Raw genomic sequence first — 22,242 nt, 5'->3', positions numbered from 1 at the left:
GCTACACTGTCCTTATGAACCACATAGCATATCATTACAGCAGTATGGACCGGTATGTTAGCTACGCTGTCCTTATGAACCACATAGCATATCATTACAGCAGTATGGACCGGTATGTTAGCTACGCTGTCCTTATGAACCACATAGCATATCATTACAGCAGTATGTACCGGTATGTTAGCTACACTGTCCTTATGAACCACATAGCATATCATTACAGCAGTATGTACCGGTATGTTAGCTAGCTACGCTGTCCTTATGAACCACATAGCATATCATTACAGCAGTATGGACCGGTATGTTAGCTACGCTGTCCTTATGAACCACATAACATATCATTACAGCAGTATGGACCGGTATGTTAGCTACACTGTCCTTATGAACCACATAGCATTACAGCAGTATGTACCGGTATGTTAGCTAGCTACGCTGTCCTTATGAACCACATAGCATATCATTACAGCAGTATGGACCGGTATGTTAGCTACACTGTCCTTATGAACCACATAGCATATCATTACAGCAGTATGTACCGGTATGTTAGCTAGCTACACTGTCCTTATGAACCACATAGCATATCATTACAGCAGTATGGACCGGTATGTTAGCTACACTGTCCTTATGAACCACATAGCATATCATTACAGCAGTATGTACCGGTATGTTAGCTACACTGTCCTTATGAACCACATAGCATATCATTACAGCAGTATGGACCGGTATGTTAGCTACACTGTCCTTATGAACCACATAGCATATCATTACAGCAGTATGGACCGGTATGTTAGCTACGCTGTCCTTATGAACCACATAGCATATCATTACAGCAGTATGGACCGGTATGTTAGCTACACTGTCCTTATGAACCACATAGCATATCATTACAGCAGTATGGACCGGTATGTTAGCTACACTGTCCTTATGAACCACATAGCATATCATTACAGCAGTATGGACCGGTATGTTAGCTACGCTGTCCTTATGAACCACATAGCATATCATTACAGCAGTATGGACCGGTATGTTAGCTACACTGTCCTTATGAACCACATAACATATCATTACAGCAGTATGGACCGGTATGTTAGCTAGCTACACTGTCCTTATGAACCACATAGCATATCATTACAGCAGTATGGACCGGTATGTTAGCTACACTGTCCTTATGAACCACATAGCATATCATTACAGCAGTATGTACCGGTATGTTAGATAGCTACACTGTCCTTATGAACCACATAGCATATCATTACAGCAGTATGGACCGGTATGTTAGCTAGCTACACTGTCCTTATGAACCACATAGCATATCATTACAGCAGTATGGACCGGTATGTTAGCTACGCTGTCCTTATGAACCACATAGCATATCATTACAGCAGTATGTACCGGTATGTTAGCTAGCTACGCTGTCCTTATGAACCACATAGCATATCATTACAGCAGTATGGACCGGTATGTTAGCTACGCTGTCCTTATGAACCACATAGCATATCATTACAGCAGTATGTACCGGTATGTTAGCTACACTGTCTTAATGAACCACATAGCATATCATTATAGCAGTATGGACCGGTATGTTAGCTAGCTACACTGTCCTTATGAACCACATAGCATATCATTACAGCAGTATGGACCGGTATGTTAGCTACACTGTCCTTATGAACCATATAGCATATCATTACAGCAGTATGGACCGGTATGTTAGCTACGCTGTCCTTATGAACCACATAGCATATCATTACAGCAGTATGGACCGGTATGTTAGCTACACTGTCCTTATGAACCACATAGCATATCATTACAGCAGTATGGACCGGTATGTTAGCTACACTGTCCTTATGAACCACATAGCATATCATTACAGCAGTATGGACCGGTATGTTAGCTACGCTGTCCTTATGAACCACATAGCATATCATTACAGCAGTATGGACCGGTATGTTAGCTAGCTACACTGTCCTTATGAACCACATAGCATATCATTACAGCAGTATGTACCGGTATGTTAGCTACACTGTCCTTATGAACCACATAACATATCATTACAGCAGTATGTACCGGTATGTTAGCTACACTGTCCTTATGAACCACATAGCATATCATTACAGCAGTATGTACCGGTATGTTAGCTACACTGTCCTTATGAACCACATAGCATATCATTACAGCAGTATGGACCAGTATGTTAGCTAGCTACGCTGTCCTTATGAACCACATAGCATATCATTACAGCAGTATGGACCGGTATGTTAGCTACACTGTCCTTATGAACCACATAGCATATCATTACAGCAGTATGTACCGGTATGTTAGCTAGCTACACTGTCCTTATGAACCACATAACATATCATTACAGCAGTATGGACCGGTATGTTAGCTACACTGTCCTTATGAACCACATAGCATATCATTACAGCAGTATGGACCGGTATGTTAGCTAGCTACGCTGTCCTTATGAACCACATAGCATATCATTACAGCAGTATGGACCGGTATGTTAGCTACGCTGTCCTTATGAACCACATAGCATATCATTACAGCAGTATGGACCGGTATGTTAGCTACGCTGTCCTTATGAACCACATAGCATATCATTACAGCAGTATGTACCGGTATGTTAGCTAGCTACGCTGTCCTTATGAACCACATAGCATATCATTACAGCAGTATGGACCGGTATGTTAGCTAGCTACGCTGTCCTTATGAACCACATAGCATATCATTACAGCAGTATGGACCGGTATGTTAGCTACGCTGTCCTTATGAACCACATAGCATATCATTACAGCAGTATGGACCGGTATGTTAGCTACGCTGTCCTTATGAACCACATAGCATATCATTACAGCAGTATGGACCGGTATGTTAGCTACGCTGTCCTTATGAACCACATAGCATATCATTACAGCAGTATGTACCGGTATGTTAGCTAGCTACGCTGTCCTTATGAACCACATAGCATATCATTACAGCAGTATGGACCGGTATGTTAGCTACGCTGTCCTTATGAACCACATAGCATATCATTACAGCAGTATGTACCGGTATGTTAGCTACACTGTCCTTATGAACCACATAGCATATCATTACAGCAGTATGGACCGGTATGTTAGCTAGCTACGCTGTCCTTATGAACCACATAGCATATCATTACAGCAGTATGGACCGGTATGTTAGCTACACTGTCCTTATGAACCACATAGCATATCATTACAGCAGTATGGACCGGTATGTTAGCTAGCTACGCTGTCCTTATGAACCACATAGCATATCATTACAGCAGTATGTACCGGTATGTTAGCTAGCTACACTGTCCTTATGAACCACATAGCATATCATTACAGCAGTATGGACCGGTATGTTAGCTAGCTACACTGTCCTTATGAACCACATAGCATATCAATACAGCAGTATGGACCGGTATGTTAGCTAGCTACACTGTCCTTATGAACCACATAGCATATCATTACAGCAGTATGGACCGGTATGTTAGCTACACTGTCCTTATGAACCACACAGCATATCATTACAGCAGTATGGACCGGTATGTTAGCTACACTGTCCTTATGAACCACATAGCATATCATTACAGCAGTATGTACCGGTATGTTAGCTACACTGTCCTTATGAACCACATAGCATATCATCACAGCAGTATGGACCGGTATATTAGCTAGCTACACTGTCCTTATGAACCACATAGCATATCATTACAGCAGTATGGACCGGTATGTTAGCTACACTGTCCTTATGAACCACATAGCATATCATCACAGCAGTATGGACCGGTATATTAGCTAGCTACACTGTCCTTATGAACCACATAGCATATCATTACAGCAGTATGGACCGGTATGTTAGCTACGCTGTCCTTATGAACCACATAGCATATCATTACAGCAGTATGGACCGGTATGTTAGCTACACTGTCCTTATGAACCACATAGCATATCATTACAGCAGTATGGACCGGTATGTTAGCTACACTGTCCTTATGAACCACATAGCATATCATTACAGCAGTATGGACCGGTATGTTAGCTACGCTGTCCTTATGAACCACATAGCATATCATTACAGCAGTATGGACCGGTATGTTAGCTACACTGTCCTTATGAACCACATAGCATATCATTACAGCAGTATGGACCGGTATGTTAGCTACACTGTCCTTATGAACCACATAGCATATCATTACAGCAGAATGGACCGGTATGTTAGCTACACTGTCCTTATGAACCACATAGCATATCATTACAGCAGTATGGACCGGTATGTTAGCTACACTGTCCTTATGAACCACATAGCATATCATTACAGCAGTATGTACCGGTATGTTAGCTAGCTACGCTGTCCTTATGAACCACATAGCATATCATTACAGCAGTATGGACCGGTATGTTAGCTACGCTGTCCTTATGAACCACATAGCATATCATTACAGCAGTATGTACCGGTATGTTAGCTACACTGTCCTTATGAACCACATAGCATATCATTACAGCAGTATGTACCGGTATGTTAGCTAGCTACGCTGTCCTTATGAACCACATAGCATATCATTACAGCAGTATGGACCGGTATGTTAGCTACGCTGTCCTTATGAACCACATAACATATCATTACAGCAGTATGTACCGGTATGTTAGCTACACTGTCCTTATGAACCACATAGCATATCATTACAGCAGTATGGACCGGTATGTTAGCTAGCTACGCTGTCCTTATGAACCACATAGCATATCATTACAGCAGTATGGACCGGTATGTTAGCTACACTGTCCTTATGAACCACATAGCATATCATTACAGCAGTATGGACCGGTATGTTAGCTAGCTACGCTGTCCTTATGAACCACATAGCATATCATTACAGCAGTATGTACCGGTATGTTAGCTAGCTACACTGTCCTTATGAACCACATAACATATCATTACAGCAGTATGGACCGGTATGTTAGCTACACTGTCCTTATGAACCACATAGCATATCATTACAGCAGTATGGACCGGTATGTTAGCTAGCTACACTGTCCTTATGAACCACATAGCATATCATTACAGCAGTATGGACCGGTATGTTAGCTACGCTGTCCTTATGAACCACATAGCATATCATTACAGCAGTATGGACCGGTATGTTAGCTACACTGTCCTTATGAACCACATAGCATATCATTACAGCAGTATGTACCGGTATGTTAGCTACACTGTCCTTATGAACCACATAGCATATCATTACAGCAGTATGGACCGGTATGTTAGCTAGCTACACTGTCCTTATGAACCACATAGCATATCATTACAGCAGTATGGACCGGTATGTTAGCTACACTGTCCTTATGAACCACATAGCATATCATTACAGCAGTATGGACCGGTATGTTAGCTACACTGTCCTTATGAACCACATAGCATATCATTACAGCAGTATGGACCGGTATGTTAGCTAGCTACACTGTCCTTATGAACCACATAGCATATCATTACAGCAGTATGGACCGGTATGTTAGCTACACTGTCCTTATGAACCACATAGCATATCATTACAGCAGTATGGACCGGTATGTTAGCTAGCTACCCTGTCCTTATGAACCACATAGCATATCATTACAGCAGTATGTACCGGTATGTTAGCTACACTGTCCTTATGAACCACATAGCATATCATTACAGCAGTATGGACCGGTATGTTAGCTACACTGTCCTTATGAACCACATAGCATATCATTACAGCAGTATGTACCGGTATGTTAGCTACACTGTCCTTATGAACCACATAGCATATCATTACAGCAGTATGGACCGGTATGTTAGCTAGCTACGCTGTCCTTATGAACCACATAGCATATCATTACAGCAGTATGGACCGGTATGTTAGCTACACTGTCCTTATGAACCACATAGCATATCATTACAGCAGTATGTACCGGTATGTTAGCTACACTGTCCTTATGAACCACATAGCATATCATTACAGCAGTATGGACCGGTATGTTAGCTAGCTACGCTGTCCTTATGAACCACATAGCATATCATTACAGCAGTATGGACCGGTATGTTAGCTAGCTACACTGTCCTTATGAACCACATAGCATATCATTACAGCAGTATGGACCGGTATGTTAGCTAGCTACGCTGTCCTTATGAACCACATAGCATATCATTACAGCAGTATGGACCGGTATGTTAGCTACACTGTCCTTATGAACCACATAGCATATCATTACAGCAGTATGGACCGGTATGTTAGCTACACTGTCCTTATGAACCACATAGCATTACAGCAGTATGTACCGGTATGTTAGCTAGCTACGCTGTCCTTATGAACCACATAGCATATCATTACAGCAGTATGGACCGGTATGTTAGCTACACTGTCCTTATGAACCACATAGCATATCATTACAGCAGTATGTACCGGTATGTTAGCTAGCTACACTGTCCTTATGAACCACATAACATATCATTACAGCAGTATGGACCGGTATGTTAGTTAGCTACACTGTCCTTATGAACCACATAGCATATCATTACAGCAGTATGGACCGGTATGTTAGCTACACTGTCCTTATGAACCACATAGCATATCATTACAGCAGTATGGACCGGTATGTTAGCTACACTGTCCTTATGAACCACATAGCATATCATTACAGCAGTATGTACCGGTATGTTAGCTACACTGTCCTTATGAACCACATAGCATATCATTACAGCAGTATGGACCGGTATGTTAGCTACACTGTCCTTATGAACCACATAGCATATCATTACAGCAGTATGGACCGGTATGTTAGCTAGCTACGCTGTCCTTATGAACCACATAGCATATCATTATAGCAGTATGGACCGGTATGTTAGCTAGCTACACTGTCCTTATGAACCACATAGCATATCATTACAGCAGTATGGACCGGTATGTTAGCTACGCTGTCCTTATGAACCACATAGCATATCATTACAGCAGTATGGACCGGTATGTTAGCTACACTGTCCTTATGAACCACATAGCATATCATTACAGCAGTATGGACCGGTATGTTAGCTACACTGTCCTTATGAACCACATAGCATATCATTACAGCAGTATGGACCGGTATGTTAGCTACGCTGTCCTTATGAACCACATAGCATATCATTACAGCAGTATGGACCGGTATGTTAGCTACACTGTCCTTATGAACCACATAACATATCATTACAGCAGTATGGACCGGTATGTTAGCTAGCTACACTGTCCTTATGAACCACATAGCATATCATTACAGCAGTATGGACCGGTATGTTAGCTAGCTACACTGTCCTTATGAACCACATAGCATATCATTACAGCAGTATGGACCGGTATGTTAGCTACGCTGTCCTTATGAACCACATAGCATATCATTACAGCAGTATGTACCGGTATGTTAGCTAGCTACGCTGTCCTTATGAACCACATAGCATATCATTACAGCAGTATGGACCGGTATGTTAGCTACGCTGTCCTTATGAACCACATAGCATATCATTACAGCAGTATGTACCGGTATGTTAGCTACACTGTCTTAATGAACCACATAGCATATCATTATAGCAGTATGGACCGGTATGTTAGCTAGCTACACTGTCCTTATGAACCACATAGCATATCATTACAGCAGTATGGACCGGTATGTTAGCTACACTGTCCTTATGAACCATATAGCATATCATTACAGCAGTATGGACCGGTATGTTAGCTACGCTGTCCTTATGAACCACATAGCATATCATTACAGCAGTATGGACCGGTATGTTAGCTACACTGTCCTTATGAACCACATAGCATATCATTACAGCAGTATGGACCGGTATGTTAGCTACACTGTCCTTATGAACCACATAGCATATCATTACAGCAGTATGGACCGGTATGTTAGCTACGCTGTCCTTATGAACCACATAGCATATCATTACAGCAGTATGGACCGGTATGTTAGCTAGCTACACTGTCCTTATGAACCACATAGCATATCATTACAGCAGTATGTACCGGTATGTTAGCTACACTGTCCTTATGAACCACATAACATATCATTACAGCAGTATGTACCGGTATGTTAGCTACACTGTCCTTATGAACCACATAGCATATCATTACAGCAGTATGTACCGGTATGTTAGCTACACTGTCCTTATGAACCACATAGCATATCATTACAGCAGTATGGACCAGTATGTTAGCTAGCTACGCTGTCCTTATGAACCACATAGCATATCATTACAGCAGTATGGACCGGTATGTTAGCTACACTGTCCTTATGAACCACATAGCATATCATTACAGCAGTATGTACCGGTATGTTAGCTAGCTACACTGTCCTTATGAACCACATAACATATCATTACAGCAGTATGGACCGGTATGTTAGCTACACTGTCCTTATGAACCACATAGCATATCATTACAGCAGTATGGACCGGTATGTTAGCTAGCTACGCTGTCCTTATGAACCACATAGCATATCATTACAGCAGTATGGACCGGTATGTTAGCTACGCTGTCCTTATGAACCACATAGCATATCATTACAGCAGTATGGACCGGTATGTTAGCTAGCTACACTGTCCTTATGAACCACATAGCATATCATTACAGCAGTATGGACCGGTATGTTAGCTACGCTGTCCTTATGAACCACATAGCATATCATTACAGCAGTATGGACCGGTATGTTAGCTAGCTACACTGTCCTTATGAACCACATAGCATATCATTACAGCAGTATGGACCGGTATGTTAGCTACACTGTCCTTATGAACCACATAGCATATCATTACAGCAGTATGGACCGGTATGTTAGCTACACTGTCCTTATGAACCACATAGCATATCATTACAGCAGTATGGACCGGTATGTTAGCTACACTGTCCTTATGAACCACATAGCATATCATTACAGCAGTATGGACCGGTATGTTAGCTAGCTACACTGTCCTTATGAACCACATAGCATATCAATACAGCAGTATGGACCGGTATGTTAGCTACGCTGTCCTTATGAACCACATAGCATATCATTACAGCAGTATGGACCGGTATGTTAGCTAGCTACCTAACGTTAGTAGTTATACATGTGACAAATAACATTTGATTTGAAATTAAGGCCAATTCATTTTTACAATATAGCCAGCTGGCCTATCTAAGGGGAAATCGTTCAGTTCTGCCTCCAGGACAAGATTGATGGCAATAAATGTCAAAATGCTTGTGAAGTTCAGTTAAAAAGTGTCTATTTAGTGTAAATAAGTTGAACTGCAAAACAACATTATATATAGATTTGCACTAAAACCATGCAGCAATTTATTCATGCAAAGCTATTCTACATTTAGAGACTGGACTGTGTTTTGGAATGATATCACATTGTCAATGTAATTTTCTTGACCTTATCACCGTTGTTGCTTACAGACGATTTGAGTTCAAACGAAGTAGTTCAAAGGAAGCACATCTGTTGTAGAGATTGAGTGGGCTATTGGTGGACAGGAAATGTTACCAAGAAATTGTTATAATTTTCTTAACTTACTAACTCCAATTTCAAAAGAGAATACAACTCTTTATAATAGCTTTTCCTGACAATTACGCTGGCATCCGCAATGCTGTCTATGTGAATTAATGCTTACTGCTGTCGCAGATTGACGGAGTCCCAGTGTTATTTCTGCTAAGGACTCAGCTTTCTGGCTTACCTGCCCTGATTGGGATCAGGACCCTCCTCCACAGTGATCACGGCCCCTCCTCAACTGCCTCCTCCGTGGTGATCACGTTCACTTGGTTGGCTGGCTCACAAGCTGATACTGAAAACAATGCATACTATTAAGTAGTACACTTTGTCGTGGAAACAAATGTCATATTTCATGTACAAAAAAGTACTAAATTACAAATGACATACAACAATATTTGCAGTGGTTCAAACAATTTGGTTGCAAATGTGACTGAGGACATGTTAGGCTACTAATTTTCAATAACCCCATATGACCACACAAGTATGTGTACAACCAGTTAGTGTTAAAAATGTGGCTACAAATGTGACTGGCTATATGTCTACATCATATAAAATATACACACATCATTGGAATTACTAGTGATGCCACTGTGGGATTCTCAATCCACATCTCAATCCAGGTCTCAATCCATGTTTTAATCCACGTCTCAATCCATGCCTTAATCCAGGTCTCAATCCACGTCTTAATCCACGTCTCAATCCACGTCTCAATCCACGTCTCAATCCACGTCTCAATCCACGTCTCAATCCACGTCTCAATCCACGTCTCAATCCACGTCTCAATCCATGTTTTAATTGTCTCAATAACATCTAAATAATTATTCTTTAACAAGTGACACACACACAACATCCCCCACTAAACACACACAACATCCCCACTATACACACACACAACATCCCCACTATACACACACAACATCCCCACTATACACACACAACATCCCCACTATATACACACAACATCCCCACTAAACACACACAACATCCCCACTATACACACACAACATCTACACTATACACACACAACATCCCCACTATACACACAACATCCCCACTATATACACAACATCTACACTATACACACACAACATCCCCACTATACACACACAACATCTACACTATATACACAACATCCCCACTATACACACACAACATCCCCACTATACACACAACATCCCCACTATATACACAACATCCCCACTATACACACACAACATCCCCACTATATACACACACACACACAACATCCCCACTATACACACAACATCTACACTATACACACACAACATCCCCACTATACACACACAACATCCCCACTATATACACACAACATCCCCACTAAACACACACAACATCCCCACTATACACACACAACATCCCCACTATATACACACACACACACAACATCCCCACTATATACACAACATCTACACTATACACACACAACATCCCCCACTATACACACACAACATCCCCACTATACACACACAACATCCCCACTATATACACAACATCTACACTATACACACACAACATCCCCCACTATATACACAACATCCCCACTATATACACAACATCTACACTATACACACACAACATCCCCCACTATACACACACAACATCTACACTATACACACACAACATCCCCACTATACACACACAACATCCCCCACTATACACACAACATCCCCACTATATACACACAACATCCCCACTATACACACACAACATCCCCACTATACACACACAACATCCCCCACTATACACACACACACACAACATCTACACTATACACACACAACATCTACACTATACACACACAACATCCCCCACTATACACACACAACATCCCCACTATATACACAACATCTACACTATACACACACAACATCCCCCACTATACACACACAACATCTACACTATACACACACAACATCCCCACTATACACACACAACATCCCCACTATATACACAACATCTACACTATACACACACAACATCCCCCACTATACACACACAACATCCCCACTATACACACACAACATCCCCACTATACACACACAACATCCCCACTATATACACAACATCTACACTATACACACACAACATCCCCCACTATACACACACAACATCTACACTATACACACACAACATCCCCACTATACACACACAACATCCCCCACTATACACACACACACACAACATCCCCCACTATACACACACACACACAACATCCCCCACTATACACACACACACAACATCCCCCACTATACACACACACACACAACATCCCCCACTATACACACACACACACAACATCCCCCACTAAACACACACAACATCCCCACTATACACACACAACATCCCCACTATACACACACAACATCCCCACTATACACACACAACATCCCCCACTATACACACACAACATCCCCACTATACACACACAACATCCCCACTATGCACACACAACATCCCCACTATACACACACAACATCCCCCACTATACACACACAACATCCCCACTATATACACAACATCCCCACTAAACACACACAACATCCCCACTATATACACACACAACATCCCCACTATACAAACAACATCCCCACTATATACACAACATCCCCACTATACACACACAACATCCCCACTAAACACACACAACATCCCCCACTATATACACACAACATCCCCACTATACACACACACACACAACATCCCCACTATACACACACACACAACATCCCCACTATACACACACACACAACATCCCCACTATACACACACACACACAACATCCCCACTAAACACACACAACATCCCCACTGCAACACAAAACATCCCCACTATACACACACAACATCCCCACTATATACACACAACATCCCCCACTAAACACACACAACATCCCCACTAAACACACACAACATCCCCACTGCAACACACAACATCCCCACTGCAACACACAACATCCCCACTATACACACAACATCCCCCACTAAACACACACAACATCCCCCACTAAACACACACAACATCCCCACTAAACACACACAACATCCCCCACTAAACACACACAACATCCCCACTAAACACACACAACATCCCCCACTAAACACACACAACATCCCCACTAAACACACACAACATCCCCACTATATACACACAACATCCCCACTAAACACACACAACATCCCCACTACACACACACAACATCCCCCACTAAACACACACAACATCCCCACTATACACACACAACATCTACACTATACACACACAACATCCCCCACTATATACACACACACACACAACATCCCCACTAAACACACACAACATCCCCACTATATACACACAACATCCCCACTATACACACACAACATCCCCACTAAACACACACAACATCCCCACTAAACACACACAACATCCCCCACTAAACACACACAACATCCCCACTAAACACACACAACATCCCCACTATACACACACAACATCCCCACTAAACACACACAACATCCCCCACTATACACACACAACATCCCCACTATACACACACAACATCCCCACTATACACACACAACATCCCCACTATACACACACAACATCCCCACTATACACACACAACATCCCCACTATACACACACAACATCCCCACTATACACACACAACATCCCCCACTATACACACACAACATCCCCACTATACACACACAACATCCCCACTAAACACACACAACATCCCCACTAAACACACACAACATCCCCACTATACACACACAACATCCCCACTATACACACACAACATCCCCCACTATACACACACAACATCCCCACTATACACACACACAACATCCCCACTATATACACACAACATCCCCACTATATACACAACATCCCCACTATACACACACAACATCCCCACTAAACACACACAACATCCCCACTATACACACACAACATCTACACTATACACACACAACATCCCCACTATACACACACAACATCCCCACTATATACACACACACACAACATCCCCACTATACACACACAACATCTACACTACACACACACAACATCCCCACTATACACACACAACATCCCCACTATACACACACAACATCTACACTATACACACACAACATCCCCACTATACACACACAACATCCCCACTATATACACAACATCCCCACTATACACACAACAACATCCCCCACTATATACACACACACACACAACATCCCCACTAAACACACACAACATCCCCACTAAACACACACAACATCCCCACTATACACACACAACATCCCCCACTAAACACACACAACATCCCCACTATACACACACAACATCCCCACAACATCCCCCACTATACACACACAACATCCCCCACTATACACACACAACATCCCCACTATACACACACAACATCCCCACTATATACACACAACATCCCCACTAAACACACAACATCCCCACTATACACACAACAACATCCCCCACTATATACACACACACACACAACATCCCCACTAAACACACACAACATCCCCACTATACACACAACAACATCCCCCACTATATACACACACACACACAACATCCCCACTAAACACACACAACATCCCCCACTATACACACACAACATCCCCCACTAAACACACAACATCCCCACTATACACACAACAACATCCCCCACTATATACACACACACACACAACATCCCCACTAAACACACACAACATCCCCACTAAACACACACAACATCCCCCACTATACACACACAACATCCCCCACTATACACACACAACATCCCCACTATACACACACAACATCCCCACTATATACACACACAACATCCCCACTATATACACAACATCCCCACTATACACACAACAACATCCCCCACTATATACACACACACACACAACATCCCCACTAAACACACACAACATCCCCACTAAACACACACAACATCCCCACTATACACACACAACATCCCCCACTATACACACACAACATCCCCCACTATACACACACAACATCCCCACTATACACACACAACATCCCCCACTATACACACACAACATCCCCCACTATACACACACAACATCCCCCACTAAACACACACAACATCCCCACTATATATACACAACATCCCCACTATACACACACAACATCCCCACTATATACACACACACACAACATCCCCACTATACACACACAACATCCCCCACTATACACACACAACATCCCCCACTAAACACACACAACATCCCCCACTATACACACAACATCCCCCACTATACACACACAACATCCCCCACTATACACACAACATCCCCACTATACACACACACACACAACATCCCCCACTAAACACACACAACATCCCCACTATACACACACAACATCCCCACTATACACACACAACATCCCCACTATACACACACAACATCCCCCACTAAACACACACAACATCCCCACTATACACACACAACATCCCCACTATACACACAACATCCCAACTATACACACAACATCCCCACTATACACACACACACACACACAACATCCCCACTATATACACACAACATCCCCACTATACACACAACATCCCCCACTAAACACACACAACATCCCCACTAAACACACACAACATCCCCACTATACACACACAACATCCCCACTATATACACACAACATCCCCACTATACACACACAACATCCCCACTATACACACACAACATCCCCACTATACACACACAACATCCCCACTAAACACACACAACATCCCCACTATACACACACAACATCCCCACTATATACACACAACATCCCCCACTAAACACACACAACATCCCCACTATACACACACAACATCCCCACTATACACACACAACATCCCCACTATATACACACAACATCCCCACTATACACACAACATCCCCCACTAAACACAAACAACATCCCCACTATACACACACAACATCCCCACTATATACACACAACATCCCCACTATACACACACAACATCCCCACTATACACACACACACACAACATCCCCACTATACACACAACATCCCCCACTAAACACACACAACATCCCCACTATACACACACAACATCCCCACTATACACACACAACATCCCCACTATACACACACAACATCTACACTATACACACACAACATCCCCACTAAACACACACAACATCCCCACTATATACACAACATCTATACACACACACACAACATCCCCACTATACACACACACACACAACATCCCCACTATACACACAACATCCCCACTATACACACACAACATCCCCACTATACACACACAACATCCCCACTATACACACACAACATCTACACTATACACACACAACATCCCCCACTATACACACACAACATCCCCCACTATACACACACAACATCCCCACTATACACACACAACATCCCCACTAAACACACACAACATCCCCACTATACACACACAACATCCCCCACTATATACACAACATCCCCACTATACACACACAACATCCCCCACTATACACACACAACATCCCCACTATACACACACAACATCCCCCACTATATACACAACATCCCCACTATACACACACAACATCCCCACTATACACACACAACATCCCCACTATATACACACAACATCCCCACTATACACACAACATCCCCCACTATATACACACAACATCCCCACTATATACACACAACATCCCCCACTATACACACAACATCCCCCACTATACACACACAACATCCCCCACTATACACACACAACATCCCCCACTATATACACACAACATCCCCCACTATACACACACAACATCCCCCACTATACACACACAACATCCCCACTATATACACACAACATCCCCACTAAACACACACAACATCCCCACTATACACACACAACATCCCCACTATACACACACAACATCCCCCACTATACACACACAACATCCCCACTATATACACACAACATCCCCACTAAACACACACAACATCCCCACTATATACACACAACATCCCCCACTATACACACACAACATCCCCCACTATACACACACAACATCCCCACTATATACACACAACATCCCCACTAAACACACACAACATCCCCACTATACACACACAACATCCCCACTATACACACACAACATCCCCACTATACACACACAACATCCCCACTATATACACAACATCCCCACTATACACACACAACATCCCCACTATACACACAACATCCCCACTATGCACACACAACATCCCCACTATATACACACACACACACAACATCCCCACTATACACACAACATCCCCACTATACACACACAACATCCCCACTATACACACACAACATCCCCACTATACACACACAACATCCCCACTATACACACACAACATCCCCACTATACACACACAACATCCCCACTATACACACACAACATCCCCACTATACACACACAACATCCCCACTATACACACACAACATCCCCACTATATACACAACATCCACACAACATCCCCACTATGCACACACAACATCCCCACTATACACACACACAACATCCCCACTATACACACACAACATCCCCACTATACACACACAACATCCCCACTATACACACACAACATCCCCACTATACACACAACATCCCCACTATATACACACAACATCCCCCACTAAACACACACAACATCCCCACTATACACACACAACATCTACACTACACACACACAACATCCCCACTATACACACACAACATCCCCACTATACACACACAACATCCCCACTATACACACACACACACACAACATCCCCACTATATACACAACATCCCCACTACACACACACAACATCCCCACTATATACACAACATCCCCACTATACACACAACAACATCCCCCACTATATACACAACATCCCCCACTATATACACAACATCCCCACTATACACACACAACATCCCCACTATACACACACAACATCCCCACTATACACACACAACATCCCCACTAAACACACACAACATCCCCCACTATACACACAACATCGGTGAAACAGAGAATGTTACAATCTCTGATGTCTCTCTGGAAATCAACTCGTGCCCTAATTTCGTCCACCTTGTTATCTAGTGATTGGACATTGGTGAGAAATATTCTCAGAAGCGGTGGATGGTGTGCTCGCCTTCTGAGTCTGACCAGTAGGCCGCTTCGTCTGCCTCTCCTGTGGCGACCATGTTGTTTTGGGTCGGCCTCTGGGATTAGATCCCACGTCCAGGGTGGAGGTTCGAACAAAGGATCCGCTTCGGGAAAGACGTATTCCTGGTCGTAATGTTGGTAAGTTAACATCGCTTTTATATCCAATAGTTCTTCCCAGTTGTATGTAATAAGACTTGAGATTTTCTGGGCTAACAATGTAAAAACTAATACATAACAAAACAAATAACTGCATAGTTTTCTAATGACCTGAAGCGAGGCGACCATCTCTGTCGGCGCCATCTTGGGCTCGAGTTGCTTTCCAGAGAGACATCCGAGATTGTAACATTCTCTGTTTCACAGAAACATGGCTCACTTGGGATATGTTGTCAGAGTCGGTACAGCCACCCGGTTTCTTCACGCATTGCGCCGACAGAAACAAACATCTCTCTGGTAAGAAGAAGGGCGGGGGTGTATGCCTTATGATTAATGACTCATGGTGCAATTACAACAACATACAAGAACTTAAGTCCTTTTGTTCACCTGACCTAGAATTCCTTACAATTAAATGCCGACCGCATTATCTTCAAAAAGAATTTGCTTCGATTATACTCTCAGCCGTGTATATACCCCCCCAAGCAGATCCCTCGTCGGCCCTGAAAGAACTTCACTGGACACTATGTAAACTGGAAACCATACACCCTGAGGCTGCCTTTATTGTAGCTGGGGATTTTAACAAAGCTAACCTAAGAACTATACTTCCTAAAATCTATCAGCATATCGAACGTGCGACAAGAGCTGGTAGCTTTCTGGATCGTTGCTATTCAAACTTCTGTGATGCATACAAAGCCCTCCCCTGCCCTGCCTTCGGCAAATCTGACCATGACTCCATGTTGTTGCTCCCAGCCTTTAGACAGAAACTAAAACAGGAAACACACGTGCTCAGGTCAATACAACACTGGTCTGACCAATCGGATTCCACAACATTGACGTATACGCTGACCCAGTGAGTGAGTTTATTAGCAAGTGCATCGGAGATGTCGTTCCTTGTGACTATTAAAACCTTCCCTAACCAGAAACCGTAGATTGATGGCAGCATTCGCGCAAAATTGAAAGTGCAAACCACCGCTTTTAATCATGGCAAGGCGATCAGAAACACAACTGAATAAAAACAGTGCAGCTATTCCCTCCGCAAGGCAATCAAACAAGCAAAGCGTCAATATAGAGACAAAGTAGAGTCGCAATTAAACGGTTCAAACACGGGACGTGTGGCAGGGTCTACAGTGCATCCCGGATTACAAAAAGAAAACCAGCCCCGTTGCGGACACCGACGTCTTGCTCCCACACAAATTAAACAACTTCTTTGCTCGTTTTGAGAACAATACAGTGCCACTGACACTGCCCACTACCAAAGCCTGCGGGCTCTCCTTCTCTGTGGCCAACGTGAGTAAAACATTTAAATGTGTTAACCCTCGCAAGGCTGCCGACCCAGACGGCATTCCTAGCCACGTCCTCAGAGCATGCGCAGACCATATGGCTGGTGTGTTAACGGACATATTCAACCAATCCCTATCCCAGTCTGTTGTCCCCACATGCTTCAAGATGGCCACCATTGTTTCTGTTCCCAAGAAAGGTCACTGAACTAAATTGCACTCAATTCTGTCATCATGAAGTGCTTTGAGAGACTAGTCAAGCATCATATCACCTCCACTCTACCTGATACCCTAGACCCACTCCAATTTGCTTACTGCCCCAATAGGTCCACAGACGATGCAATCACCATCACACTGCACACTGCCCTAACCCATCTGGACAAGAGGAATACCTATGTAAGAATGCTGTTCATTGACTACAGCTCAGCATTTAACACCATAGTACCCTCCAAACTCGTCATTAAGCCCGAGACTGGGTCTCGACCCCGCCCTGTGCAACTGGGTCCTGGACTTCCTGACGGGCCGCCCCCAGGTGGTGAGGGTAGGTAACAACATCTCCACCCCGCTGATCCTCAACACTGGGGCCCCACAAGGGTGCATTCTCAGCCCTCTCCTGTACTCCCTTTTCACCCATGACTGCGTGGCCATGCACGCTTCCAACTCAATCATCAAGTTTGCAGACGACACTAGGCTTGTTTAACAACAACGACGAGACGGCCTACAGGGAGGAGGTGAGGGCCCTCGGAGTGTGGTGTCAGGAAGATAACCTCTCACTCAACAAAACAAAGGAGATGATCGTGGACTTCAGGAAACAGCAGAGGGAGCACCCCCCTATCCACATGCGAGGGGACAGCAGTGGAGGAGGTGGAAAGTTTTAAGATCCTCGGCGTACACATCACGGACAAACTGAATTGGTGCACAAACACAGACAGTGTGATGAAGAAGGCACAACAGCTCCTCTTCAACCTCAGAAGACTGAAGAAATTTGGCTTGTCATCTAAAACCCTCACAAACTTTTACAGATGCACAATCGAGAGCATCCTGTCGGGATGTATCACTGCCTTGTACGGCAATTGCACCGCCTGCAACCGCAAGGTTCTCCAGAGGGTAATGCGGTCTGCACAGCGCATCACTGGGGGCAAACTACCTGCCCTCCAGGACACCTACAGCACCTGATGTCACAGGAAGGCCAAAAATATCATCAACATAATGTATAATGTTTACATACCCTACATTACTCATCTCATATGTAAATACTGTACTCTATACCATCTACTGCATCTTGCCTATGCCGCACGGCCATTGCTCATCCATATATCTTTATGTACATATTCTTATTCATTCCTTTACAATTGAGTGTATAAGGTAGTTGTTTTGAAATTGTTAGATTACATGTAAGATATTACTGCACGGTCAGAACTAGAAGCACAAGCATTTCGCTACAATCGCATTAACATCTGCTAACCATGTGTATGTGACCCATAACATTTGATTTGATTTGATAAGCATGTCGAATTTCATCTTCCAAAAAATGTATGAGTTTAGTTGATCGAATAGAAGTTTCCTAATGCTTAAGTTGATACGAGAGTACTGATATAAGTAGGACATCCGGGCAACTTTGAGGAAAAACACTTTATATTGGAGTTGTCTCCAGATGGATATGCATATTCATGTCATGAGGCTAGTAGTGTAACCGATGTGAAATGGCTAGCTAGTTAGCGGGGTGCGCGCTTATAGCTTTTCAGTCGGTGACGTCACTTGCTCTGAGACCTTGAAGTAGTGGTTCCCCTTGCTCTGCAAGGGCCGTGGCTTTTGTGGAGCGATGGGTAACGATGCTTCGTGGGTGACTGTTGTTGATGTGTGCAGAGGGTCCCTGGTTCGCGAGGGGGCGGACTAAAGTTAAACTGTTACATATCCACAAATCCAAAGAAAGGATTGGTGGGAGCTAGAAATCCCACTGTGCCGCTTTGTGGACAATTACTCCCATTGTTAGGGCGGAGACGTGTATCTTATCAGTATATCCATAATCTTTGGTCGTACTCTACGGATGTTGTAGACTGTAGAGCATGAACCTGCAGGAGCAAGTCACTGCTTTCAAGTTTGCAGAAAACGTCATGGTGTTGTCCTGGGTCAGCCAAGGTTCTTTGCACTCTGGGAGGGGGACAACATGGAGTTGTCAACCATGATGGTTGGTTTTTGAGGGGGCAGGCCTTACCTCCCGGGTGGCGCAGTGGTCAAGGGCACTGCATCGCAGTGCTAGCTGCGCCACCAGAGTCTCTGGGTTCGCGCCCAGGCTGGGCTGGGTTCGCGCCCAGGCTCTGTCGCAGCCGGCCGCAACCAGGAGGTCCGTGGGGCGACGCACAATTGGCATAGCGTCGTCCGGGTTAGGGAGGGTTTGGTTGGTAGGGATATCCTTGTCTTAGTATGTAAAAAATGTAATAAAATGTATGCACTCTACTGTAAGTCGCTCTGGATAAGATCGTCTGCTAAATGACTAAAATGTAAATGTAAAATGTTACCTGGGAGGAAGAGCATCTTGTCAAGGTTGAGCTTGAGGTGGTGGGCCAACATCCAAGCTGAGATATTTGCCAGGCACCCAGAGATGCGTGTCGCCACCTGGGTGTCAGACGCGGGAAGGAGAAAATGGTTGTCATGATAGGAGAGACCATGTATCCAAAAGTACCAGATTTGAAACGATCCCATGTTTTAGTGGATGTGTAGTAATAAAGTAATGGGTTTGTGCTACATAGATTGACCCATATTATTAGGCTAACTGACCAGGAATTATTGTTCGCGAGAGAGAAAGATTCTCAGCATTTGCACATTATTAAAGGCCATGGGCACAAACTGGGCTATTGTTGTTATATTATTTCACAATAACTTAATCCTTACTCTAAATGGCTATGCCGTTAAGAAACTGCGCGTTGCTTCCTCCGTGCAACTAATCTCTAGCCTAGAAACACACAACTTTTCGCCATCCTTTCAACAAATAGCCCATTGTTGTCTTGCCGGTGTCATTGTGCTGCTCGGCCGCGAGCTCCCGTGATTGACGCAGGC

At 43.6% G+C, this 22,242-nt stretch overlaps 1 long non-coding RNA gene across 1 annotated transcript; it reads right to left on the bottom strand.

Annotated features, from left to right (window-relative positions):
* Positions 1 to 9,345: 9,345 nt before the first annotated feature.
* On the bottom strand, positions 9,346 to 22,190 carry LOC129813319 (uncharacterized). The gene is made up of 3 exons (XR_008753152.1): positions 22,078 to 22,190; positions 21,705 to 21,801; positions 9,346 to 9,816 (listed from the first exon to the last, which is right to left on the bottom strand). It is a non-coding gene; the product is annotated as an uncharacterized LOC129813319 (long non-coding RNA).
* Positions 22,191 to 22,242: the final 52 nt, after the last annotated feature.

The sequence above is a fragment of the Salvelinus fontinalis genome, chromosome 16, assembly GCF_029448725.1.
Source record: "Salvelinus fontinalis isolate EN_2023a chromosome 16, ASM2944872v1, whole genome shotgun sequence".
In the NCBI taxonomy this organism is placed as follows: Eukaryota; Metazoa; Chordata; class Actinopteri; order Salmoniformes; family Salmonidae; genus Salvelinus; species Salvelinus fontinalis.
Note: the sequence above shows the minus strand (reverse complement) of the source record. Positions and strands in the feature narration are given on the sequence as shown.